General features: G+C 39.7%; 1 protein-coding gene across 6 annotated transcripts in view; it reads right to left on the bottom strand.

Annotated features, from left to right (window-relative positions):
* Positions 1–26,843, bottom strand: part of FRMD5 (FERM domain containing 5) — a 329,778-nt gene that overhangs the window by 281,733 nt on the left and 21,202 nt on the right. The window lies entirely within an intron of this gene.

The following is a 26,843-nucleotide window of genomic DNA, read 5'->3' as shown; positions in this document are numbered from 1 at the left end:
GTGAGCCCGTGCTCAAGCCAGATGAGCCCATGCTCAAGCTGGCAACCTTTGGATTTTGAACCTGATTCTTGTGCATCCCAGTCCAACGCTCTATCCACTGTGCCACCACCTGGCCATTTTTACTTTTTTACTCATTGATTTTAGAGGGAGAGAAAGAGACAGAGAGAGAGAGACAGATAGACAAGAACATTGATCTGTTCCTTTATGTGCCCTGACCAGGAATTAAACTGGCAACCTCTGTGCTTCCAAACAACGCTCTAACCCATATAACATCAGAGTAGTTAACACTTTCACAGACTAGCAGGAAATTTCTGGCAGACTGGTAATTGAAAACCATTGCTCTAATCAACCAAGCTATCTGGGCAGGGCTCACTTTTTACATTTTTAAGTGTTCCATAAGTTTGGAAAACTCTGACCTAGAATTATCTTTTCAATTTCAAAATATCCCTAAACTTGTGTTCATAATTAATACCTTCTATGGTCTTAATTTTTATTTACTAATTTAATCCCTCCACCCCCAACCTGTTTTTAGTGACCACTGGCTAGATATAATAGGGAGTATAATGAAATATGCAGGAAGTTCTCCTGAGGAAAAGGGTGAGGGTTGATGGTAATGATAAACAGCATAGTATCATAAAGGTAAAACCACTCAGGCCAAGATCAAAACCTTAAGTGCTCTGAAAAAGACTACTGTTTAGTCTCAATGGACATAAGCCAGTCAACTATATGCCCAATTGACTTTGTCTTTTTAAAGACATATATAAATAATTTTTTAAACCTGTATATAAGGGTCACCAAAGATTATGTTTTAAAAAGTTAGGTAAAGGATTTTGTAGTAGCTTTTAGCACTTTAACCTTCCCCTAAAACACGTGTGTCTCAAGTGTTGAGGTTCAAACGTTTGACTTTTATATATGTTTCCAGTAACACATATGTATGAAAGTTGAGGAATACTTATATAACACTAACCCTCATCTCTACCCAGCCATTTGGAAGTATAAAAACCGGATTTGCAATACAACTTGACTTATACCCACTAAGTGCAACATTGTCATCAACATTGAGAATAAATCTTTTTAATGAACTCTTCTGGACAGACAAGAAACTACTGCTCACAAAAATTAGGGGGCCAGGGAATGTGCAGATTCTCCAGTACTTTCAGCCTTTTGAGACTTGTTTGGAGGTTCTAGCAGGGGAGCGCAGCTACTCGTATACCCTTGACTGAAGAACAGTCCTCTCCTCTAGCGGGGAAGGTCGTTCTCTTCAACCGAGCACGCAGCTTCGGGAGCGGTGAGGGAGGAAGGGGACACCCGCCTAGCCAGCCAGATCAGCCGAATCAATCCTGGCGATCAATGGGGTGACAGATGTCGCAGCTAAATCGCCCTCACATCCACTTTCAGCCTTTTGTATAGTGCATTTTCACCAATGAAATAAAAGTTGGTTTCGCATTCATTTGCATAATCAAACAACTTTCTGACTTGTTTGCTTTTCTGATGTTCTTGTTTAATAAAAAAATATTAAATGCTTCTTTTTTTATCACTTCATATTCATTTTGAAATATCCGCTAATTTTTGTGAGCAGTATAGTAACAGTAGCTGCCTCTGTGAGGGCGAGCTGGGAGACTGGAAGTCAGGGAGGAGTCAAAGACCAACTTTCTATTCTATATCCTTTTGTTCTGTTGTTCAAATAAATCAACCATCTCAAATTTTAAAATTTTTATTATGATTTCATCTTCTGCATCATGTTAAATACAAACAAAAATTTTGCATGCATTAATTATTGTTACGTAGAGTTGAAATTCAGATATGTTTCATTACTAGGACTCTGGACAAAGCCTCCTTTCTTCTTCAAAAGCCCCATCCTAGCCCTGGCCAGTTGGCTCAGCAGTAGAGCGTTGGCCCAGCATGTGCAAGTCCCGGGTTTGATTCCTGGCCAGGGCACACAGGAGAAGCACCCATCTGCTTCTCCACCCTTCCTCTTCTCCTTTCTCTCTCTCTCTTCCCCTCCTGCAGCCAAGGCTCCATTGGAGCAAAGTTGGTCCGGGCACTGAGGATGGCTCCATGACCTCTGCCTCTGGTGCTAGAATGGCTCCGGTTGCAGCAGAGCAATACCCCAGATGGGCAGAGCACCACCCCCTAGTAGGCATGCTGGGTGGATCCCGGTCAGGCACATGCGGGAGTCTGTCTCTCTGCCTCTTTGCTTCTTACTTCAGAAAAATACAAAAAAAAAAAAAAAGTCTCATCCTCAACCTCTTCAAAAGCATAATTCATGTCAACAAACATGTAAAGGATCCCAAGTACACCGCAAAAGTTTTCTCCACTGGCCAAGTGTTCAAAACTAATCCATTGGCATTAATGCAGGAGATGGTCTGTGTCTGTGATCTACGAGGTTCCCTCACCTTATGGGTCAGAGCTTCAGAATTATCCTCTTCATATTACTATGGATCATTTGATTATCTGAAAGGTCTAATAGATGTCTAAATTACTAGTATCACTATAGCACTTTGCAGGCATCAGTATCCTCATGATTTTATTCTCAAAAAGTATTTTCCTCTAAATTATACATACCTTTGGGCAAATAAGTAAACAAAATCCCATTATCTGCGTAGTTTAGAAGATAAAGAACATTTTAAACCAAATGCTTTGGCTAGGCATACTAAAAAAAAAAATCATGTTGAACATCCTTTTGTTGAGTTGCTACTTATATATTAAATGTATTTTGGGAGCAAAGAAACATTCACTTACATCAATGCATAATGTGACCCTAAGTTTGTAGTGGATGACTTACGATAAAAATCTTAGAGACAGGCATTTTAAAGTAACAATCAGATGACTTTATCAGTATTTAGTTAGAGATTTAAGAAGAAAACAAGTCCAGTAACAGTGACGATTTATTTTAAAAGTCCTAAGCAGGAAATAATACTACCGAGCTATTTTTCAATGTCTTGAAATAGAAATTTCTAAATGTGTTGTGTGAAAAACAACTACTGTTAAGTCATTTATCCAAAGTTCCACTAGCTCTACAATATGCAAATGTACAATCTAATTTCACTTTAAATTACTTCCTTTCTTCACTAGACTCCAAATAGGATAGGAAATAAAAGAGTACAATTCCAGAGTTAAAAGAAAAAAGAAAATGCAGGAACTTCAATCAGATCTGCATGACTCACGTTGTGTCAATTGCAAATTTCTGATTTCAAGCCTTTAAAAAAAAATCTTCAAGGACCCTTCAAATTATGTTTAATTCATATGCCTGACTAGAGAACTGAATCACTTTACTGGACTGTGTTTTCTTCCTGATTCAGATCTCTTTTCTTGCTGCCACAATTATGTTTGTTCAGTATAAATGGAGTGATGAAGATTGACCTTTCTAGCTGAGCAGTCGGTTGAAAAGGATTTTAAATCGTATGCTTAGGATTTTACTTGACTCAATTTAAGGCAGAAAAAGTGAAATAGAAGTTTACAGCTGATAGATCCATGTATCTAATTTTTTTCCTGGGAATTTTAGAGCCACTGTCCCACCCCTTTTGATAAATTCAGCATCTCACACCAGAAGTGAAATGCTGAACTACTACTGTGAGAAGTTAGGGGTTCCAAACTAGACTCAGTAGTAGCTCTTTTGAGAATTGTTTCCATACATTTTCCTGTTCTGGGGCAAGAAATGTTTCCATACATTTTCCTGTTCTGGGGGCGGGTGGGGGGAGGTGACAGGTGGGGCAGGAGGAAATTAATGAAAGGGAAAAAAAGAAATTGCTGTGCCCTTAAGTCCTGCCTAGCACCTTGACTCATTCCAATGTCTCTTCACTGATTTTCCATGCAATAGCACAAAAATAATAAAACTTCCATTTCTTCTTTCCATAACCTCACAAATACAATACTAGTCTTGGAAACTCACTCTTCTTGATATTTCAGACCACACATACTGTCAGCATTTTGTAAAACGTTTACTCTCACTAATTCTTGTTCCCCTTACCCAGTTACTGTACACTTATAACTGATCCCATCACTCACTAAAATGATAAACATCAGACTACATGCAACTGCCTGAGAAATTACATACTCAAAGCAAACTTCAAAACCAAATTTCCATGAATATCTAATGGAAAGTGGAAGAGCCTATATTTATGAAATTTCTTTTAGGCCTGCTACCTGATTTTCATTCCATGCTAGTGTGTGAGCAAGTGCTAATTTACATAGCTGATAGGAAGCTGAATCCAATCATTTATTCACAGCAGGCGCAGTGCTAGAAGCTAAAGATGCAAAGAGAAAAGATTCCATCAGACTCTTTATTCAAAGACCTCAAAGTCTAGCGGAAGAGCCACATAAACTTACAATCATAATATTGTGGATATGTCATGATAGGAGTTTGCCCAGAGCGTCAATGGAAGAACAGAGAAAAAGAACCTAACTCAAGTGTTAAAGGAATTGGGGGAAGTTCCTCAGACAAGGTAACATTAGAAACATGTGTGGAGAGATCCATAGGAGGACAGGTTGTGGCACTGGCAGGATAGGCCATTTTATTCAGAGGAAGCAGCATACAAAAAGACCCAGATGTTCTGTTTGGAATGATGGAAGAGTTCTAGAAATAGAGTGGGGATGTGGTGATGGTTATACAACATTGTGAAGTACTTAATGCCACTGAACTATAAACTTAATAAAGGTAAATTTTTTTATAAAATGGTAAGTCATAGGGATATAATGTGCAGTATGTGACTATGGTTAAAAATACTATATTGAGCTCTGGCCAGCTGGGTCAGCAGATAGAGCATCAGCCCAGTGTGCAGATGTCCTGGGTTGGATTCTGGGTCAGGGCACAGAGGAGAAGCGACCATCTGCATCTCTCCCCTCCCCCTTCTCTTTCTCTTCCTCAGCCAGAGGCTTGACTGGTCCAAGCATTGGCACAGGCACACAGGCACTGAGGATAGCTTGGTTAGTCTGAGCGACATTCTCAGGCACTAAGAATGGCTTAGTTGATTTGAGCATTGGCTCAGACAGATTGCCAGGTGGATCCTGATTGGGGTGATGCAGAAGTCTGCCTCACTATTTGCCCTCCTCTCACTTAAAAAAAATACTATATTGTATATTTGAAAGTTGCTAAGAGAGTAGATCTGAAAAAGTTCTCTTTAGAAGAAAATATGTGTAACTGTGTGCTAACAGATGTTAACTAGACTTATTGTGGTGTTCATTTCACAATGTATACAAATATCAAATCACTATGTTGTACACTTGAAACTATTGGTATACATCAAATATATTTCAATTTTTTAATGGTAAATTTTATGTTATGTATATTTTGTCACAAGGTAAAAAAAAAAAGACAGACATCTGGGAAAGTAAAAATACCAAATAAGGTTATCTGCAGGGAAGACTGAATGAAAATGATTCAGGGCTAGACCATAAGAGCTCTGTACTTCATGCAAAAGGAGTGTGGAGGCGAAATCAGAGGCGAAGAAAGACTGAAAGCTTCAAAAATGCTTAGGAGGCTATTAATATAATCCAGATGAGGAATGAAAGTCTGAATTCCAAGAAGAGACAAAAAGAATGAATAACCTGACCAGGAGGTGGCGCAGTGGATAGAGCATCGGCCTAGGACAGAGAGGACCAAGGTTTGAAACCCTGAGGTCTCTAACTTGAGTGCAGACTCACCAGCTTGAGTGCAGGGTCACCAGCTTGAGTGTAAGATTATTAACCTGACCTCATGGTTGCTGGCTTGAGCCCAAAGCTCACTGGCTTGAAGCCCAAGGTCATTGGCTTGAGCAAGGGGGCCACTGGCTTGGCTGGAGGTCAAGGCACATATGAGAAAGCAATCAATGAACAACTAAGGTGCCACAACAAAAAACTGATGTTTCTCATCACTCTTCCTTCCTCTCTGTCCCTCTCTCTGTACTCCAGCCCCCTCGCTAAAAAAAAAAAAAAAAAAAAAAAAAAAAGAATAGATTTCCAAGGCAGAAGAATGAAGACGCCTTGGAGGCTAAATGTAAAGAAACAGGAAACATCCTGAATGCCTCTCAGGTTTCTGGCTTGAGCAAGAAGGCAGATGATGGTGCCCTTCACCCAGAAAATGAAAACAGAGGAAGCTTCAGGTTGGATTGGGGAGCATGGTAACTTCTGCTTTGACCTACCAAGTTTGAACCCTGTGGATAAAGAATGAAGACCAGGAGTTAGAGCAATTGTTGATTTCCTGAGTGGGTCAGTACACTCTGAGCTTACCTCAAGGCCCTGGCAACAAAGCACAGCTCAGATTTGAGAAGGAAATATGATAATTTCCCCCCACCTCTGAAAGGAACGCAGCCCCTCTCTGTCACCTGCAGTTCAGGACTTTGGTATCCTCGTGCAGATTGCTACTTCTCTGTCAAGGCCCTAAGGTTCTCACCAGTACCTTCAGTAAAACCCATTTAGGGCATAATCTGTCAACAAGGGTAAGCCAAAGATGAATGACATGGCTGGCAATTCATGATGGCCACTGCTAACATTTAAGTGTCTCAGAAATAACTAGGGAAAGGAATCAGACAGACTGGAAAGGGAAAGGGAGGATGAAGTTATTATCATTTGGAGATTATAAATAGGACATATTTTATTCTCGGCTACTGAGGCCTGCAATTTACCAGTCAATATACATTTTAGCAAAAGCAAAACCATGTTATTCACTGTCTTGTAGACTGTTCTTTGACATTTAAAAATATAGTGATCATCTATATCATAACATTCTTCTATAACTTCATGATTAAAGCTGAATAGTATCTGATTATATAACATGATTTATTCAACCAATCCCTTATTATTGGTCATTGGTCATCACCAACTAATCACACTTTTATGACAACTAAGAATACCTAAGCATTTTATTTAAAGATTCTTTGTCCATAAAATTCCCTTTAGATGTTTGTTTAAAAATTTTTTAAACTATATAGGCCTGACCTGTGGTGGTGCAGTGGATAAAGCGTCGACCTGGAAATGCTGAGGTCACCAGTTCGAAACCCTGGGCTTGCCTGGTCAAGGCACATATGGGAGTTGATGCTTCCTGCTCCTCCCCCCCTTCTCTCTCTGTCTCTCTCCTCTCTCTCTCTCTCCTTTCTAAAATGAATAAATAAAAATAAAAAATATTTTAAAAAAAACTATATAGCCAGATAAATGAATGTATAGCAACTTACTAGCCCTGACTTTATAAGAAGAAAGTAAATTGCTCACTTGTTGGGGGTGCATTAATTTATCAAGCCACTAGTGTACTGTATTACACAATGGAAGCAGGTTGTTTGTTAAATGACACCCTTGTGGCACGAAAGAATAAATGCATCTCCTGTAAGTGAACCATATGCTCTGTCAGCAGAATCAAGTGTATTGTTTTGTATCTTCTTTCCCAACCCATGAATGCTTACTGGTTTCTCCCTCTCTGAGTTAGCAATAAATGCAGACAGAGAAGCCTCTGCCTGTGCTCATGCTGTTCCTTCCTGTAAGGACCTGTTGTGTCCCTTAGAAATCCTAATTTCTGTGCCCAACCAGTTCCTACTTATCATTCAAGAGAGTTCAACTGTTACTTCCTCCAGAAAGCCTTCCCAGACCACTCTTATCCTGAGCCAAGTGTTCCCAAAGAGTCCTGCCTACATCTCTTAGTACTTAGCACATTTTATTATACTGATTTGATATTCCCCCACCAAATCATACACTTCTTTAGACTGGGATCTTGGCTTTCGCAAAATACCTGCAGGGCCTAGCACCTTGCTTCATTAAGTGATTGCTGAAAAGAATGCTATGACTTAGAATGTCACAAAGTCTCACCTGCCTATCAATATTCTTACCCACCAGCAATGTTTTCTCTTGAGAGTGATGGAGCGACATGCCTAACTACAAAGGTTATGTATAGTTTTCTAATAAAATAAAACACAACAGTAATTTAGAAAATGCATAATTATTGTGATACATGGTAATTAAATGAACAATAAGTGACTGTATAAATTACTACCACTGGCAATTACACAAATGCAGTGGAATGGCATTCGGTGACCAACTTCTCTCTCCCTCTGAGATCAGACCTTGTCTAGCTCTGTCTGCTTCTATCTAAATGTCCAAAGCTCCAAAACTGCCCTCCTATTCCACCATACCTCCCCTCCCTCTACTTCCACACACTATCTACTAAAATGATTATTTCCTCTGGAAATGGGATTCAGCTGAGAAATATCTTTCTCTGCTTGTGTACTGAACAGTCTGTCACCTTTATGAGCCTTATGTTCTGACATTCCTTCCTGGGATTTTTAGGTAGAGAAACTTCCTTAAAGGGTTATAAGAACCTCAGATTCTTGGCCCTGCTGCTTGGCTCAGTGGTAGAGCGTTTGCCTGGCATGTGGATGTTCCAGGTTCAATTCCCAGTCAGGGCACACAGGAGAAGTGTCCATCTGCTTCTCCACTCTTCCCCCTCTCACTTCTTCTCTCTCTCTCTCTCTCTCTCCCACACAAACACACACACACACACCTGCAGCCATGGTTTGATTGGAGTGAGTTGGCCCTGAGTGCTAAGGATGGCTCCATGGCCTCCACCTCAGGTGCTAAAAAGAGCTCAGGTGCTGAGCAACAGAGCAACACCCCAGATGGGTAGAATATCGCCCCCTAGTGGGCTTGCCAGGTGGATCTCGGTCAGGGCATATGTAGGAGTCTGTCTCTGCCTCCCCTCCTCTTACTGAATAACAAAAAAAGAACCTCAGATTCTCTTTTCCTTCACTACTCCAAAGTGTATTTCTTTTTTAAAAAAATAAATATATGCAATTAGTTGAGTGATATGAATCAAGAAAAGCTTATCCAGCCTTAAAATCTCTCCCTTTGATTACCAGGCATTCCAGTGTTTACCTTTCATTTGGATTTACAGATAAATACACACACCACTCCTTCATCAAAAAAGCATACAAATTATGCAGCAGAGGTTTACTGAGCACACAGGTCATACAAAGGAATCTGGTAATACTATTGAGGGGATAGTGGTGAGGGAACAAGAGGAAGAGCAAGTGGAACTGCTAAAATGGGGTGACAAGAAAGCCTGGATGCCAACAGAAGGAGGAAGAAAACAGGGTGAAGCCCAAAGATTAACTTCTAATTTCAATCTACAGCTGCCCAAGCATCCCTCCTTTCTTTCCTTCACCTCTGAAAGCTGGCTTCTATCCCTAACACCTTCCAGGTAAAGAGATCATTTAAATTTTGCTGGTCTTGCCCTCGCCAGTTGGCTCAGTGGCTCTGCCCAGCATATGGATGTCCTGGGTTCATTACCTAGTCAAGGCACACAGGAGAAGCAACCATCTGCTTCTCTACCCCTCCCTTCACCTCTCTCTCTCTCTCTCTCTCTCTCCCCCTCCTCTGGCAGCAGCCACAGCTGGACTGGCAAGCAACTTGGCCCCAGGCTCTAAGGATGGCTCCTGTAACCTTTGCCTCAGGTGCTAAAAATCGCTTCATTGCCAAGTAATGGAGCAATGCCCCAGATGGGCAGAGCGTCCCCCACATAGGTGGGGCTTGCCAGGTGGATCCCAGTCAGGGCACATGTGGGAGTTTGTCTCTCTGCCTCCCCTGCTCTCACTTAATTAAAACAAATAAAAAAACCTTTCACTGGTCTTAACTATTACATATTCATTTACCCTCCATAACAATATGTTGAGCTATATATAGTCTTCTCATCTTGAGAAACCACTTGCTCATCAAGTTAAGTAGGTGATTGCCCAGGAACACATTAACATTACCTCATTAGTTTAAGAGATGTACTTCAAATACAAGTCCAAAGTTGTTCTTTCTTCTTCATCATGACTGATGTACTTCATATTTAAAGTAAATGCTGGTATGTGAATGTTTATAGCAGAGTTATTTATAATAGCCAAAAAGTAGAAACAATTCAATGTTTTTCAAATGATGAGTGGATGAACAAAATGTGGCACATCCATCCAATGGAATATTACTAAGCAATAAGAAGGAATGAAGCACGGGAATGTGCAAGTATTTAAGACCACAGGACTGTACGCTTAAAAATTGTTTACATGGTCAATTTTATATTTGGATATTTTATTACAATTTCTTGAAAAGGAATAAAGTACTGATATGTGCTACAACATAAGTAAACTTTAGAAACAGTATGCTAATGAAAGAAGTCATTCACAAGAGGCCACACACTACATCATTCCATTTACAGTATATGGAATGTCCAAAACAGGCACACTCACAGAAACAAAACGTAGATCAGGGTTTCCAGTGGCTGGTGGTAGGAAGGAATGGGGAGTGACTGCTAACAGGTAAAGGGTTTCTTCGGGTAGTGGACGTAAAAATATATAGTGATGGTAAGCAGCACAACTTTGTGAATATTCTAAAAACCAGTGAGCCATATATACTCGTTTAAAGCATGAATTTTGTGGTAAGTAAATTATATCTCAATAAAGCTGTTCTTTTTTAAAAGGCAAATGCTGACAAGTGAAGTGCCGCTGATAAACCTGGGACATTTAAACATTCAGAAAGTCAGGATTAAGGTAAAGCCTAAGAAACTGCATAATTGGTCTATTCACGTACGGAAAAACATCAATAAGGTATAAAGCACAAAGTCAACAACCATCATGAAACTAACAACAAATACATCGCTTAGAAAAAAAAGACTGCCAAGAATGTTTTAATGACTATGTGCAAAATTATACCTCCCTTTGATTAAAGGAGGTAGCAAAGTGTAATGGTTAAGTGTTCAGGTTCTGAAATAGACGATGTACAATCTAACCCTCACTGAGCTCCATCACTGGCTCAGTGATTCTGAGAAAGTGACTTAACCTTACTGAAACAATTTTTTCATCCAACATGCAAGTTGTTATTGCTTTTTCCTCACTCATGTAACTTACTCTATAATTTTACTTTCAACTGTTTCCTCAGATTTTAATTAGAAATTTCTTCACAAATACCAAATAAATATTTTTATTTTAACTTTATATTTTTCTAGCATTTTAAATTCTTTTTTAAGTTTGACTCTGTCTTTATTGAATTTCATTTCCTAACAATGAACTTCTCTCTGCTAGCATGCTTTTATTACAGTTGGACAATTTTGAATTTCTTTACTTTCTCTAAAGCCATGTTGGGGTTTCCCCCCCCCCCTCTTCAGGCTAAAAATCTGATGTTCTCTTTATCTTAAAACTTCTATGTTCCTCACAAATCTCTACCCATAGAGCTTATATTATGCCTAACTCCCTCAGGATGTTGGGCAAGTGCTAAACATGAGCATAGCATTTCTTGATTGTACTCAACGTGTCAACTTCCCAGGACACTGTGAACTCAAGGCAGGGAACAGGCCAGTCTGCCTCCTCTGCTGTCCCCTCTGTGCTCTACTAGTGCCTAGAACAGAGTGGGCGGGCACGCAATAAATACTTTTTGAATGCATATTTATTCATGAATAAATAATGATTGTGGTCATGATGTGCTTGTTAGTTTTGTATTAACAGAGTCACTACACTGTTTCTTTTGATCACTCCCTACCTCTTAAATCCATTTGGTAGCTGCCCCAGAGTCTTATTCATCATTCTCTTACGACTACTCAAAACTGAGCTGCTGAGAACTTGGCTTCAATGAGATTGCTAACCAAACCTACATGAAGCAAAAACCCAAGTGTTAATTTTTTTTTTTTTTTTTTTACCAGATCTGAAAGAGAAGAAATAGAGTAACAACTTCAGGCAAGGGTAAAAAGCTGCTGTCTCCCTCTCCTCCCACTGCTGTGCTAAGAGTTTAACAAAGCCACTTCTCTTGCTACATGGGGACAGTGTACAGCTGATTAGAGGTCCTGATGTTGCCTACTGTCAAGTGCCTTCTCTTCATTCCACAGGAGCCAGATTAAATATTGATAGGCATCATCATCTGTATTTTAACCCCCCATTCTCTATCTCTGCCTTCCAGCAAAAGGAAGTCTCTCCAATCTGCATTCCTTTTTATGCTGCTCCTTAACGTCTGCACCATGTCTTAAGTAAGACAAAGGGAACAAAGACAAACTAAAGACAAGAGGCTTCTCTCTTTTCTGCCTCTCACCATCGTCCCCACCCTTCATTTCTGTGGCCTTCCTTCCAGACAGTGTCTACACTCCCATCATGTTTCCTTTGGTTTCCTTGAATGTCCTTACTTACTAAGTGTATATGTAAGTAAGCGGATTCCGATAAGGCAAGCCCAAGATTTTTCTTATTTGAGCTTTTGATATGGTAGTCTATTAACGAATTTCACAATGCTAACCTAGCCTGAGATTTCCCCTGCTGACCATGGTACACTCTTCTAGTGCCCTGCTTATTTTTGTATTTTAACACATTGTGTTTAAGAACATACTTTTTCTAACTTTTATAAATTTTTTCAACAAGATCTATTGACTACTTATACCATGTTCAAAGCACATACTGGTCATTCTTTGCAGATTCATAACTATTCTTCAACTTAAAGTCAGCATAAGTAATGAAAAAGTCTATGCATATACATACATATAGGACATCTCTCTGCCTTCCTCTTAATTTTACTGTAAACCTAAAATTGCTCTAAAAATATAAAATCTTTTAAAAACCAGCATAAAGATCTGCCGTGGCCAGTTAGTTCAGTTGGTTAAAGCATCATCCCAATATGCTAAGGTTGCAGGTTCGATCTCTGGTCAGGACATATACAAGAATTAACCAATAAATGCATGGATGGGTAGAACAACAATGTCTTTCTCTCCCCAATCAATTAAAAAAAATTTTTTTTTTAAGTGAGAAGATGGGAAATAGTGAGACAGACTTCCACATGTGCCCTAACCAGGATATACCTAAGGCCAATGCTCGAATTAATTGAGCTATTTTTAGTGCCTTAGGCTGACATGCTTGAACCAACTGAGCTATCCTCAGTGTGCCAGGCCAATGCTCAAACCAATTGAGCCACTGGCTGTAGGAGGGGAAGAGAGAGAGAAAGGGAAGGGGGAGTGGGAGAGGGAGAAGATGGGGGAGAAAAGCAGATGGTCACTTCTCTTGTGTGTCCTGACCGGAAATTGAACCAGGGACGTCCATAAGCCAGGCCGACATTCAATCCACTGAGCCAACTGGCCAGGGCATAAAATTTTTTTTTTATAAAAATAAATTTTAAAAAATCAGCCTAAAGATCAAATATCATCTCTGAACCTGGACATACTCATAAATAGTATCATACAATAATAAACATTAATAGAATGCTAGTTTATTTACTAGTAGAATAAGGGCTAAAGAAAAAATTTTTAACTTTGTTCATATTTTGATATGTACATAGACTTTTCTGCCCAGCATCCAAACTGTTCCCTATACTTTATGAATCTTAATAGGAAATATATAGAAACCAAAAATATCAGAAACTCATTTTCCTAGCCTTCCTTTCAGCTAGGATAGAGCATATAACTTGGGCTTGGCCAACCAGAAACTCCTATTCTGGACCTTGACTCTCAAGCGGTGACATAGTGAAGAAGCAGGGACCAAGGAGAATACATTATGGTGGCAGATGCAGGCAGCTAAAACAGTTATAGCACCAATATCAAGTGCAGAAGTGGCAGAAATATGACATTGGCGCCTACTTTCCAGTATTCTTGGTGACAGTGGGACAAATGTGGCATTAGAGTTCAGAGGCAGAGGTAGAAATTCCTCTCCAGACAGGTTCCATACTGTATTCTGGGTTCTGGGTGATCTCTACCCTAACTTGCCATTGTCTATTTTCCGCACCTGCTTCTGCACCCTTCCTATAAGTTTTCTGACCTACCCAATGTCTTTCAATAAATTTATCTTCTGTTAAAATCAGCCAGAAACAGGCCCTGGCCGGTTGGCTCAGCGGTAGAGCATCGGCCTGGCGTGCGGGGGACCCGGGTTTGATTCCCGGCCAGGGCACATAGGAGAAGCGCCCATTTGCTTCTCCACCCCCCCCCACTCCTTCCTCTCTGTATCCCTCTTCCCCTCCCGCAGCCAAGGCTCCATTGGAGCAAAGATGGCCCGGGCGCTGGGGACGGCTCCTTGGCCTCTGCCCCAAGCGCTAGAGTGGCTCTGGTCGCAGCAGAGCGACGCCCCGGAGGGGCAGAGCATCGCCCCCTGGTGGGCAGAGCTTCGCCCCTGGTGGGCGTGCCAGGTGGATCCCAGTCGGGTGCATGCGGGAGTCTGTCTGACTGTCTCTCCCCGTTTCCAGCTTCAGAAAAATACAAAAAAAAAAAAAAAAATCAGCCAGAATCAACTTCTGTTGAGTGGAAGTAAGAACTCTGATACACTAGGCTGATGGCTAGCAAGAAGCAGATATTTTTTTTTAAGCGAGCAAACATATATGTCATATTTATTTATTTATTTTAATTCATTTTAGAGAGGAGAGAGAAAGGGAGAGAGAGAGACAGAGAGAGAAGGTGGGGAGGAGCTGGAAGCATCAACTCCCATATGTGCCTTGACCAGGCAAGCCCAGGGTTTCGAACCGGCGACCTCAGCATTTCCAGGTTGACACTTTATCCACTGCGCCACCACAGGTCAGGCCAAGAAGCAGATATTAATCAAATTCCAGCAAATAAGTATTTCTTGTGAAACCATTTGGTATACTATAACTCTTGGTGGGGAGTCACATTTAATGGAATACAATTTATAAAAAGTAAAATTCAACCTCTGTAACTAATGTGTTTTAAAATGTTACAGTCATATAACCACTACCACAGTCAAGATATAAAATGTTTCCAGATCTAAACAATGTAGTCAATTCCTTTTCTGTACCTGTACTGTAACCACTTAAGTGATTTCTGTCCCTATCTTTTTGCTTTTTCCAGAATGTCTATAATAGAATTAGACAGAATGTATCCCTTTTATGTCTGTTTTTTCCCCCACTAGAATTAGATAGAATGTATCCCTTTTATGTCTGTTTTTTTCCCCACTTAGCATAATGAATTTGAGATTCCTATTTGTTGCATACCACATTTCCCCATGTATAAGATGCACCATTTTTGAAAATTTTGGGGTCTAAAAACTGGGTACGTCTTATACAGTGGTTGTAGATTTTGTTTTACTTGCCTTTCCTGCCTTTTCACAGGAATGAGGAGTTCTATGAGTTTTATGATGAATAAAACTTGAGTTCAATAACTTTATGTAATACATTTTCTTTTCAAATTTCGGGCCCCAAAATTAAGGTGCGTTGTATACAGGGAAGCATCATATACATGGGGAAATACCATATATCAATGGTTTGCTCCTTTTAGCTGCTGAGTCCTATTTCATGTTATTGATGGACCACAATTGTTGATCCATTCACCAGCTGATGGATATTTGTTGTCTCCTGTGGCAACCTTTTGAAACACAGATATTTATCAAAACAGTTATACTCTACTTTCTAGGTGCTTAATGATAGCAATCTTAGAACAATATAGAGAATATAGGGTATTCTCTTATAAAATATTTTATTCTATTTTTAAAACTTATATATGCTCAGATATATATTTAATTTTTCTTCCAGTATCCCCTTTTGGCACATTTATAAAAATAAAGGCAGCATTATTGAGCCCTTCCAATGTCACAAGTAAATTGTAAGAAAAATTCCCCAGGGAAAATAATTCAAGAAATACACATGTATGTTTCTGTTTCTCCTTTCCCCAGAAGTATCATAGTATGATGCAGTAAAAGCAGAATGCTACTTCAGTGGTAACTTCTCTCTTAAATCAACTACATTGCTAACTCAAAAGGAACTCCAACACTGGCAAGTTTTCATCCTATGGTAATTCATCCTACAGGAGAAAAATTCTTCTCCAAACCTATTTTTATGACACTCAAGCTTTATAAATAATATAGCCAAAGGCTATTATAGGCCATTCAGCCTGTAACACTTTTTCTAAAGTTAAAGGTCAGCTAAAGCAGGGTAGAGAGTGAGTTGGAAGATGAAAGGTAAATTGAGGTAGTGGCATGACCTGTGGTGGTGCAGTGGATAAAGCCTCAACCTGGAAATGCTGAGGTTGCCGGTTCGAAACCCTGGGTTTGCCTGGTCAAGGCACATATGGGAGTTGATGCTTCCAGCTCCTCCCCCCTTCTCTTTCTCTGTCTCTCTCTCCTCTCTCTCCCTCTCTGTCTCTCTCCTCTCTAAAAATGAATAAATTGAGGTAGTTACTAATATAAAAACAGAAATTCTGAATGCTGACCAAAAGTTAAAGGACCCCAACAAAAGCAAATACGGTTTTATTAAAAATTATGTAGAAACTTACAAGCTTAATTTTAGATTCAGTGATTAATTTTATAGGAAAAAGTTATATTATACTTCCCTGAGAGAATGACAACTTGAAATAAAATATCAATTAAGAATACTTCAAAAAATAAACTCTAAGGGTGTTTTCCACTGAGGGTTCTCAGGACATTTAGCAATAAAAATGTCCATTAAAGCCACTACCTGCAAAGGGAATAATGGTGATCATCTATGAGGTACTTTCAATATTTTGAGAAGCCCAATAGAAATTCTACATTAACTCTTAAGATTCTTTGCCTTTGGTTATTTCAAAATGATCAGAAATTCTAGTTGAAATTTATATTTACCCCTTTAAATAAAATAGGAAAAGTATTACTAAATATAGTTTAGTGGTTAAAAAATCTTTTAAGAGCAATTTATGAGAAAAAAAAATAATGACGTCCTGTTTAACTGTCCTGTTAGGGTACAACTTCTAAATCAGATAACCATCATAAAACTGGAGGGGAGAAAAGCATATTTTTAATGTTTTTAAAATTTTTCTGATCATCTAAGCAGGGCAATTTAATGACTAAGGAACTCAAAAAAGTTGAAATCTCACTGATACAATTTAAGAGAAGCTCATGGAGTTAATATTATTGTCCTGTATCTTCTTGGATGATAGAAGGATATAAGAATAAAATGTAAATTCTGCATCATCACAATACTTAAGAGATGATTAGTAAAAATTCTGATGTATTACTTTCTGTAATAGGCTGAATAATTGCCCTCAAAACCTCGGGTCTTATAACTGGAACTTGTGTTGCCTTTTATTGAAAAAGGTCATTATAGATGTGTTAAGATAATTAAATTCAGGAGTTTATTCTGAATTATCCAAGTGGGCCCTAATGCACTCAATCACTACTGTTCTTAAGCCAAGAGAGGGAGAGAGTGATTACACATAGAAGAGAAGACAATGTGACTGAAATTGGAATGATGCAGCCGCAAGGCAAGGAATCCCTGCAGCCATCAGAAGCTAGCAGAGGCAAGGAACAGACACTCCCCTAGAGTCTCCTGAGAGAGCAGGACTTCAAGAACACCTTGATTTTAATCCAGTGTTACTGATCTTGGACTTCTGGACCCTAGAACTGTGACGTTATAAATGTTTGAAGGGTTTTTTTTATTTCATTTATTAATTAAGGGACAGAGAAAGGGAGAGAGAGAGATAGAAACATTGATCTGTTCCCATATGTGTCCTGACCAGGGACTGAACCTGCAACCTTTGTACATTGGGACAACACTCTAACCAACCAAGCAATCCAGAAAGGGCAAATGCTTATTGTTTTAAGCCACCAGTTTGTGGTAACACAGCAGCCACGGGAAATTAATATATCTTCAAATATTTTTCTATGAATTATTTCACACAGTACAGAATATAATATAAATTTTTATAAAAACATCTTTTGAATTATGTCTTTATATACATGATTAACTATATAGAATTCCATCTGACATACTGTAATGCCAATGGCCGAGGCCAGGCAGGTCCACATTGGATTCGGGCGGATGGTAGAGAAACTATGGAGCCGGAAAGGATTGGGCCATTCTGTTCAATATAGTCTCACAACAGCAGACAAGCACACAGGCAGGGGAAACCGCCTCTGAGGCAAACAAACAGCAAAATTGCCCCTCACAGTGGCGGGCAGGCAATCTGCCATCCGCAATCCCTCCCATCCCTCCACCCCCCCACCCCCAGTACAAGTACCTATAGCCTTATATAGGCCTTCACACATGGCACTGCCACATGCTCACACACTAATCAGGTAAAGTGCTTGCACCTGTTACCCCTCCCTCCCCAGCAAGCCTAACATAGCTACCCACATTCCACCCCTTTAGGGTTGCTCGCTTCACAATCTACATGACATCAGAGACTACAGCAACAGCAAAAGTTACACAATAATAACAAAAGTGTCCTTTACAATGTCTTCCTGAGCACTTTGCCCAAGGTGCAAATTGGCCTTTCTCTAGCCCCCTACTCCATGGTGGGTAGGAGGACCTGTATATTCCAGGGCTGTGTTCATGGAAACCTTAAAGTGTCTTTGGTGCATCTCTGCAGGACGAGAGCAGCTTCCCAGTGCAGGAGGACGTCCACTTGGAGCTGCCTCCCCCCAATCAGGGTCTTTCATAGAACTGTCCACAAGTGACGTGTCCATCCATCAAGGGAGCCAGTGCCCCCTCTGGTCACAGTCCAAGAGTCAGTCCACGATAGACAGCCCAGCTGTCTGTGCAAATCACCAAGATAAAGGTCTATTACAGGTAACTAGGCATACAGCTCTGTATTAATGGACCTCAGCACCTTTCCACAGTGTGCTGTCCATTGTCACAAGCCCCATCCAAACCCCTCAACAAGCTCACAGGGCCTGGTGGGGTCAAACACATTCAAAACCTGTGTTGACTTAACAGTTAGTTCTCTTAGCTGCTGCTGTAAAAAAGCACCTATTACCTTCTAATGCCAACACCTGCTGAACATTAGAAGGGGACCAGTGGATAGTGTGGGGAAGTTGTGTTAGGCTTGCTCACGGGGATATCAGCTGCAAGAACTTTGCTTGATTAGTGTGTGAGCACATGGCAGAGGCACGTGTGCATAGCCTTTATAAGACTATGGGTGCTTGCACTTGAGAGAGATGAGAGATGGGGGATTGCGGATGATAGATTGCCTGCCCGCCACTGTGAGGGGCCATTTTGTTATTTGTTTGCCTGAGAGGCGGTTTCCCCTGCCTGTGTGCTTGTCCGCTGTTGTGAGACTTTATTAAGCAAAATGGCCCAATGCTTTCCGGCTCTGCAGTTTCTCTACCATCTGCCAGAATCCAATGTGAACCTGCCTGGCCTTGGCCACTAGCATTACAATATCCCTGAAAGTCAATGAATCATTCCAATTGAAGTGAATAACTAATTTAATCTTTCAGCATCTTTTTATCAAAATAAGTCCTTAATTAGTAAAATTTTTCTAAGAAATCTGTCTTTACCAAGTAGACTTTTAACTATAACAATAACAGTAGACAAAGGGCCAACAGTTTCACTGCCAAGCAATTGGTATTGGCTGCCTGGAGCACTGGATTAAGAAAAATACTCAGCAGGAAAGAGTACCTGCATTATTGACCACAGTCCAAGAAGAGGAATGCAGCAACAATGCTCTTGGTGACCTTAACTTTCTTCCTCATTCTTCATCCTCTGTACTTGGCCTAGAGCCTGACATATAGGGCATATTCAATAAATATCTTTAGGATGACTGAATGATGTCCATTCCAAGGCCCCTCTTGAGGCATTCAAAGCACTTTAATGAGGCATTTCATTAATACAACTTCAAATCTGTTGTACAATCACTGAGCGTATTCAACATTGCTGAATACTGATACTATTCTCTACTGTATTAAGATACACAGATGCTAATATCAGCTAACTGTATAATCTTCTAATCAAGTAACTAGACACATTACTACCAATCAAATAGACTGGCAATCCTTCACTAAAAAGGGAGAATAATTTATTTAATTGTTAAAAACAGAATAAATCAAATTTTTTACACTGAGGAAGTACACCCATTGTAGCAAGAGAATGAATACACTAAACAGAACAGACCATAACATAGATTATAAAGCTGTTTAAACATAATCTCATGCTTTCTGAGTGATTTCCCAATTAAGATGAAATTAATTTTATAATGTAATTAATGTAGATTTTTTTAATCTTTAAAATTTTAAAGTCAGACTAGACTGTGTATGAGGATCTTTCTGAGTTTAAAACTCTTTCACATAACAAATATTACCCATTTGATTAAGTTCCCACAAGGATTAGCAGGACAATCATATGCATACAGACTTGCTCCTGGCCAAATTAAAATGAATTTTGGGATTCTTGTCTTTGATTTTTGTGTGGTACAGTCAATTTTATTTCTGGTAGCAAACACAACTGAAACTATAATAATAATGACAAGAATAGTAATTTAGTATGAAAACTTTTTTTTTAACAGCTCCACTCTCTGAAAGTGAACATAAACTATTGTCACTGCCCCATCAGAATCCAGCGATCAATTTAAATGTATATGGAAGTAAAGAGTTAAAACTGTAGGTGCAATTATATTTGAAGGCTGAGTCAATGCAAAGAATTGAAGTTAACTAATTTCTCCAAGAGATTTAATTTTTCCTAGTCCAGATTCTACATTTATTCCACCTCTCCTCACCCTTTCTCCTGAGATTCACTCCCTTGGTGCTAATCTTAATGCCCTACTTCCTTTTCTGCCAAGCTACTGAATATCAGTAATACTGCTGCTGCTAAAGGCCTCTTCCACTTCAAAGATTTCTTCTCTCCCTGTTGCTCCTCGATCAATATCATTTCAGGTTCACCTAGGCTACTCCTCCCCATCATTTACTACTTCAAATTGCTCTATTTGATCTCCCCTGTGCTCACGTGCAATCACTGGCCACAGAGAACTCACATGAAAAATGCACAAGCCTTGGATGAGGCAACTTTAATTTTATTTAATAGAAACTGATAAGTATGAAACTTATGTGCTCAATAAAACACTTATTTCTACCTTCTATATTACAATTGAATTTACTCTCTTCACCTCTATTTACTCCTGGCTTCCTGAAAGGCCATAATCGCCTGTTATTCTCACCCTGAATGTAATCAATCCCTCAGGACACTCGACATCCTTCATTTGAAGCGTTGGGAAAATACCATATAGTCTACTAGATTGTTCTCCTTTGCTTCAGACCTTACATGAAGGCCTTTAATCAAATGATTCCTTTGGAACTGGAATTTTAAAATATTCTCTTGAAGAGAAAAGACTACTTTAAAAAAAATCTGAGACCCGAGATAACCAGATAGAAGGAGGATGTTGAAAGAAGTTAAGTTCCTAAGAAAGTTGTTTTCTGAAAGGAGAGAGAAAGGGAGGCAGACAGCTGCTCAAAACACTTTCCTAAAAATATTCAAGCACACATCTTTTTCCAGTAAATGTAGGTAGAATGTGAAGTCACCACCTGCTAGGTCAGATTTGATAGGGTTTTACTTGACAGCAGACTTCTGGGGACCCTTGCGTCACTAACACTCATCAAATATGTGAGCTCCAGTATGACATAACAACAAAAAGAAGAATTCTTTTAGCCACAAATGTGATGGCTATTTGCATATAATTTCTATAATGCCAAATTCAGTTAAGACTATCATCTGAATATACCTTTAAAAAATATATGGTAACTATAGCTATTTCCCTATATAGATACAGTAATACTAAAACACTTTTCCATATGTTATAGAAAAAAAAGTCATTACTGAAGCACACGCAGGGGTAGAATATAATATTCAGCCTTTTGCATATTGCCTTATATGTGTAGCAACTACCTGCCCTTTTATTCCTGGAGAGAAAATATTAATAGCATATAAATTGTTCCTTTTGATTTTTAAATATTAGTTTTTGAGGTTTTCTTCTCAAATACAGATTTTCCAAAACTCACTTTTCCCACCTTTTTTTTAAAGCTACATGATTTTTCACTTGAAAGTATTTAATATACCAGCATAGGCAAAAGTAGTGAGTACATAAAATAGAGTTTATTCTGTTTTGTTATTTGCATTACAACTGTAAACCGACTTTTGCTCACCCCTGTATGTTTTCAGACATCTCTTTGAACATGGAAAGAAATCTTTCCCCAAGATTTTTCCCTTTCTGCAGTGTCAAGAGTCCTTACACTTACTGCTTCTATCTTTTCGGCCCCAAAAGCATTTGGAGGCCCAGGGCCTCTTGCAAACAAAGCATGCAAATTCTAACGGGGCTTTTCCCCTTAAATAAATCTGGCTGAGTTTATGGTCTGCTACTCTAGAAAGGGTAACCTTGTCCACTTCCTATAACATGAACACTAGCCTGACCAGGCGGTGGCGCAGTGGATAGAGCATCCGACCAGGACGCGGAGGACCAAGATTCGAGACTCAGAGGTCACCAGCTTGAGCGCGGGCTCATCTGGTTTGAGCAAGGCTCACCAGCCTGAACCTAAGGTTGCTGGCTTGAGCAAGGGGTCAATCAATCTGCTGCAGCCCACCCCCATCAAGGCACATATGAGAAAGCAATCAATGAACAACTAAGATACTGCAACAAAGAATTGATGCTTCTCATCTCTCTCCCTTCCTGTCTGTCTGTCCCTCTCTCTGACTCTCTCTGACTGTTACAAAAATAAAAAACAATACAAAAAACCATGAACACTCTAGGTTGACTTAAATATTGTTTTAATTTATATATGATTTTTCATTGAACAATGAAATTTGCTATAGATTTTTGTAAATAATAATTTAAAAACGCTTCCATACACATTTTTTAAAGTCATCAATTCTGTAATTCAAAATATACCTGCATTACCCCAGATGATAATGCTTTAATTGATACAGTTTATTCATGTTGCTATGTTTAAAAAAACACAGAAAACCACTAAAATCTACAGTACTCATAGTTTGGTGACAAGAAAAACAGGACAGTATTAAGAGCCACAAAGATGCCCTATGGTACTAAGCAGAAGGACTTGCTCTTCTTAAGGTATCTTAGTGCTCACATTTTGTGTGCACATCTAAATACAAATGCACTAAGTTATCACAACATGGTGACAATTTTATATGATTGTACATATTACAAAAAATATAAGAACCATATTATAATTTCTACCACAACTAAGTCTGATAAGTGACATTTTAGAGAAGTAATTCTATTTCCAGCCAAATCACTGATTAAGCTGTTCAAACTGCCCAATTTAACTGGTTATAAATTTCTCTGGCCTACTTAGTATTCAACACTATAAGCATTTGGTTATAATTGCAAAACTGTGTTTAGAGACTCAGCATTTTTGTTTTTGCTTTTAATATACTATGGAGCATACAATAATACATGCTAAGAATGCTGCCCCTGTAGTGTTTTTAGAAGTCAGATTTTTGTAGTCCAAGATATGATTTCTCCCCCTATATATGAATAATTAAAGTACTGTATGCCAACCTTTGAGTTCCCAATGAGCAACTCAGCTGATGACTCTAGAACATCTTATGGAAGAGAGTACTCCTCAAATTACTATCTGCTGGCTTTTAACACAGTATCCCTATATTTTTATTTTTTTAATTTTTACTCTTTTGAGAGAGAGGGAAGGGGGGAGAGAGAAAGAGGCTGAGAAATAGAGAGGGAGGGAGGGAGAGAGAAAGAGAAGCACCAACTTGTTGCTTGATTTAGTTGTGCATTGATTCTCACACATGCCTTGACTGGGGATCGGACAGGTGGTGAACTTGGAATCAAGTTGAGCCACTGACCTTTTGTTCAAGCCAGCAACCTTGGGGTCAAGCCAGTGACCTTGGGTTCAAGCTGGCAATCTTGGGATCATGTTCATGACCCCGTGCTCAAGCCAGTGACTCTGCACTCAAGCTGGCAAACTCAGGTTTCAAACCAGTGACTTCAACATTCCAGATCAATGTTCTACCCACCATCAGGCACACAGTATCCCTATAAGTCATTTTTTTTTTGTATTTTTCTGAAGTTGGAAACGGGGAGGCAGTCAGACAGACTCCTGCATGCGCCCGACCGGGAACCACCCGGCATGCCCACCAGAGGGCGATGCTCTTCCCATCTGGGGCGTCGCTCTGCTGCAACCAGAGCCATTCTAGCACCTGAGGCAGAGGCCACAGAGCCACCCTCATCATCCGGGCCAATTTTGCTCCAATGGAGCCTTGGCTGCGGGAGGGGAAGAGAGAGACAGAGAGGAAGGAGAGGGGGAGGGGTGGAGAATCAGATGAGCGCTTCTCCTGTGTGCCCTGGCCGAGAATCGAACCCAGGACTCCTGCACACCAGGCCGACACTGTACCACTGAGCCAACCGGCCAGGGCCCCTATAAGTCATTTTTATTTAACTATAAAAACAGTATATTTTCTAAAATAAAAAGTATAACATAACCCAACAGTAATTCAAAATAAATTACAAACATACTGGTATTTCTCTTTCTTTTGCTTTAATTTAGAATTAAATTCACTGGCTTTTTAAAAACTAGCCTCTTAACTTTTAAAAATGAGAGGTACTATTTTAAAACTATTACTCCAAATGATGATGGCAAATGTTAACAAAAAAGCATAAATAAATCTCCTAAGAATAAAACAGTATTTTGTGCTAAATATGACTCTTCTCCCAAACACTCCTTCATCTCAATAAAATTCAAAGTATACAAATTTAGGCAGCATTTGAAATCCTGCTCCAGAATACACTGTCAATCTGGTTCAAGTAAACTCTTATAAAAATTAAAAATAAATAAATAAAATAGACAAGGTTTTTTTTTATTAATTTGAATAAAAAGAAGTCGTAAGACAATGTCCACTGAAAATGACCTCAAGTAAAAGTTTCCCTCTCTTAACCAGGAAGAAAAAAAGAATAACACTAACATTGACAACCTTATCAGCTTTAGATATCAGAAAGGGCCTGACCTGTGGTGGCGCAGTGGATAAAGCGTCGACCTAGAAATGCTGAGGTCGCCGGTTCGAAACCCTGGGCTTGCCTGGTCAAGGCACATATGGGAGTTGATGCTTCCTGCTCCTCCCCCCCTTCTCTCTCTATCTCTCTCCTCTCTCTCTCTCTCCCTCTCTCTCTCCTTTCTAAAAATGAATTAAAAAAAATTAGATATCAGAAAGGGAAGAAACTTCCATTTACCAAATAAGAAGAAAGTTGTTTCCAGTATCTACAGTTTCTAGAGACTGACAAAAACCCTTTACTCTAAGACAGAGGTGCTGGATCAGCAAATGAAATCTCTTCTTGTCAGTACTGGAGGAGTGGAAATACGTGATTCCACCATTCATGACCACAAAGTATATCTTGATACGGTATCATAAACTCTATTACAGACCGAAAAATGGGCTTGACCTTCATAAAGGCACACTAGGTGTCAAACACACCTATAGGAAGCAGTGAGGCCAGAGAAAAGACAGTAGAATAAGAAACTGAACCACCACAGAGAAGGGTAATTAAATGCCAAGTAAAATAACCTACATGGAACTTGTAAGTTTAACACTTCAGCCAGGCTTGTTAAACCAACTATCTGTACAAAAAAACCAACTCATCTTTTTCTTAGGAGAAAATTAACACAGTCTTCTCTTCTAATCTCTACTAGAAAGAAGATGAGGACTGAGGACAGACCAAACTTCCCCCAACACTAGAGACATGAGACAGAGGCAAAAAGAATGCAAGCAAATTATAGCAAAAAATGAGGAAGAAAAACCATTTTTAAAAAAACCCTGCATAACACAAATCCAAAAAGTTATAATAAAAACTATAGATGAATAATACTTTAAAATTTACAAAGTGTGCCTGACCAGGCGGTGGCGCAGTGGATAAAGCGTCAAACTGGGATGCAGAGGACCCAGGTTCAAGACCCCAAGGTCGCCAGCTTGAGCGCGAGCTCATCTGGTTTGAGCAAAAAGCCCACCAGCTTGAACCAAGGTTGCTGGCTCCAGCATGGGGTTACTCGGTCTGCTGAAGGCCCGCGCTCAAGGCACGTATGAGAAAGCAATCAGTGAACAATTAAGGTGTTGCAACGTGCAATGAAAAACTAATGATTGATGCTTCTCATCTCTCTGTCCCTGTCTATCCCTCTCTCTGACTCACTCTCTGTCTCTGTAAAAAAAAAAAAAAAAATTACAAAGTGTTTTCATATATATTTTCTCATTGTTTTAAATCTCACACAACTCTCAGAAGCAGGCTGGGCAGATATTAGCATCAGTACTCGACATTTTTTTTAAAGCATGAAAAACTCACAGAAGTAACTTATTCAAAGTCACATAAATTGTGTGAAGTAGAGACAAGACTTAACTTCAAGTTTTCTGCATACAAATATAAAGTTCCTTTCACTACACTATTATTAAATAAAACTTTTACTCAAACCCAAAAGCACTGTAAATAAAATTCTGCTCAGTCTAACCATGCACTGCACACTCATTAGTCCTGCAGCCAATCTCAGAATTGTCAATAGAGAACTGCTTTCACACTCTAGTAATTTTTAGAAAAACCTCAATAAAGGAAGTATTTCAGAAGTGACTCCTTTTTTTTTTTTTTTGTATTTTTCTGAAGCTGGAAACGGGGAGAGACAGACAGACTCCCGCATGCGCGCGACCGGGATCCACCCGGCACGCCCACCAGGGGGCGACACTCTGCCCACCAGGGGGCGATGCTCTGCCCCTCCGGGGCATCGCTCTGCCGCGACCAGAGCCACTCTAGCGCCTGGGGCAGAGGCCAAGGAGCCATCCCCAGTGCCCGGGCCATCTTTGCTCCAATGGAGCCTTGGCTGCGGAAGGGGAAGAGAGACAGAGAGGAAGGGGGGGGGATGGAGAAGCAAATGGGCGCTTCTCCTATGTGCCCTGGCCGGGAATCGAACCCAGGTTCCGCACACACCAGGCCGACGCTCTACCGCTGAGCCAACCAGCCAGGGCCAAAGTGACTCCTTCTTATAAAACATAACTTACGTTAACCTTTATGATTGTGTCCAATGAATTCAATTTTACCCTTTCAACATTGATGAGCCATTGCCAGAGTTATCAGAACCTATAAGAAAATATAATGTCTGTTTCCCTGTGGCAAATCCTGGCTTGTTCCCTCACCTATTTCCATAATGTATTGTCATTTATAACCTCTGACAGTTGTGCCACATTTTCTA

Source organism: Saccopteryx bilineata, chromosome 4 (assembly GCF_036850765.1).
Source record: "Saccopteryx bilineata isolate mSacBil1 chromosome 4, mSacBil1_pri_phased_curated, whole genome shotgun sequence".
Classification (NCBI taxonomy): domain Eukaryota; kingdom Metazoa; phylum Chordata; class Mammalia; order Chiroptera; family Emballonuridae; genus Saccopteryx; species Saccopteryx bilineata.
The sequence above is the reverse complement of the archived record's forward strand: the minus strand, read 5'-3'. Positions and strand labels throughout refer to the sequence as shown.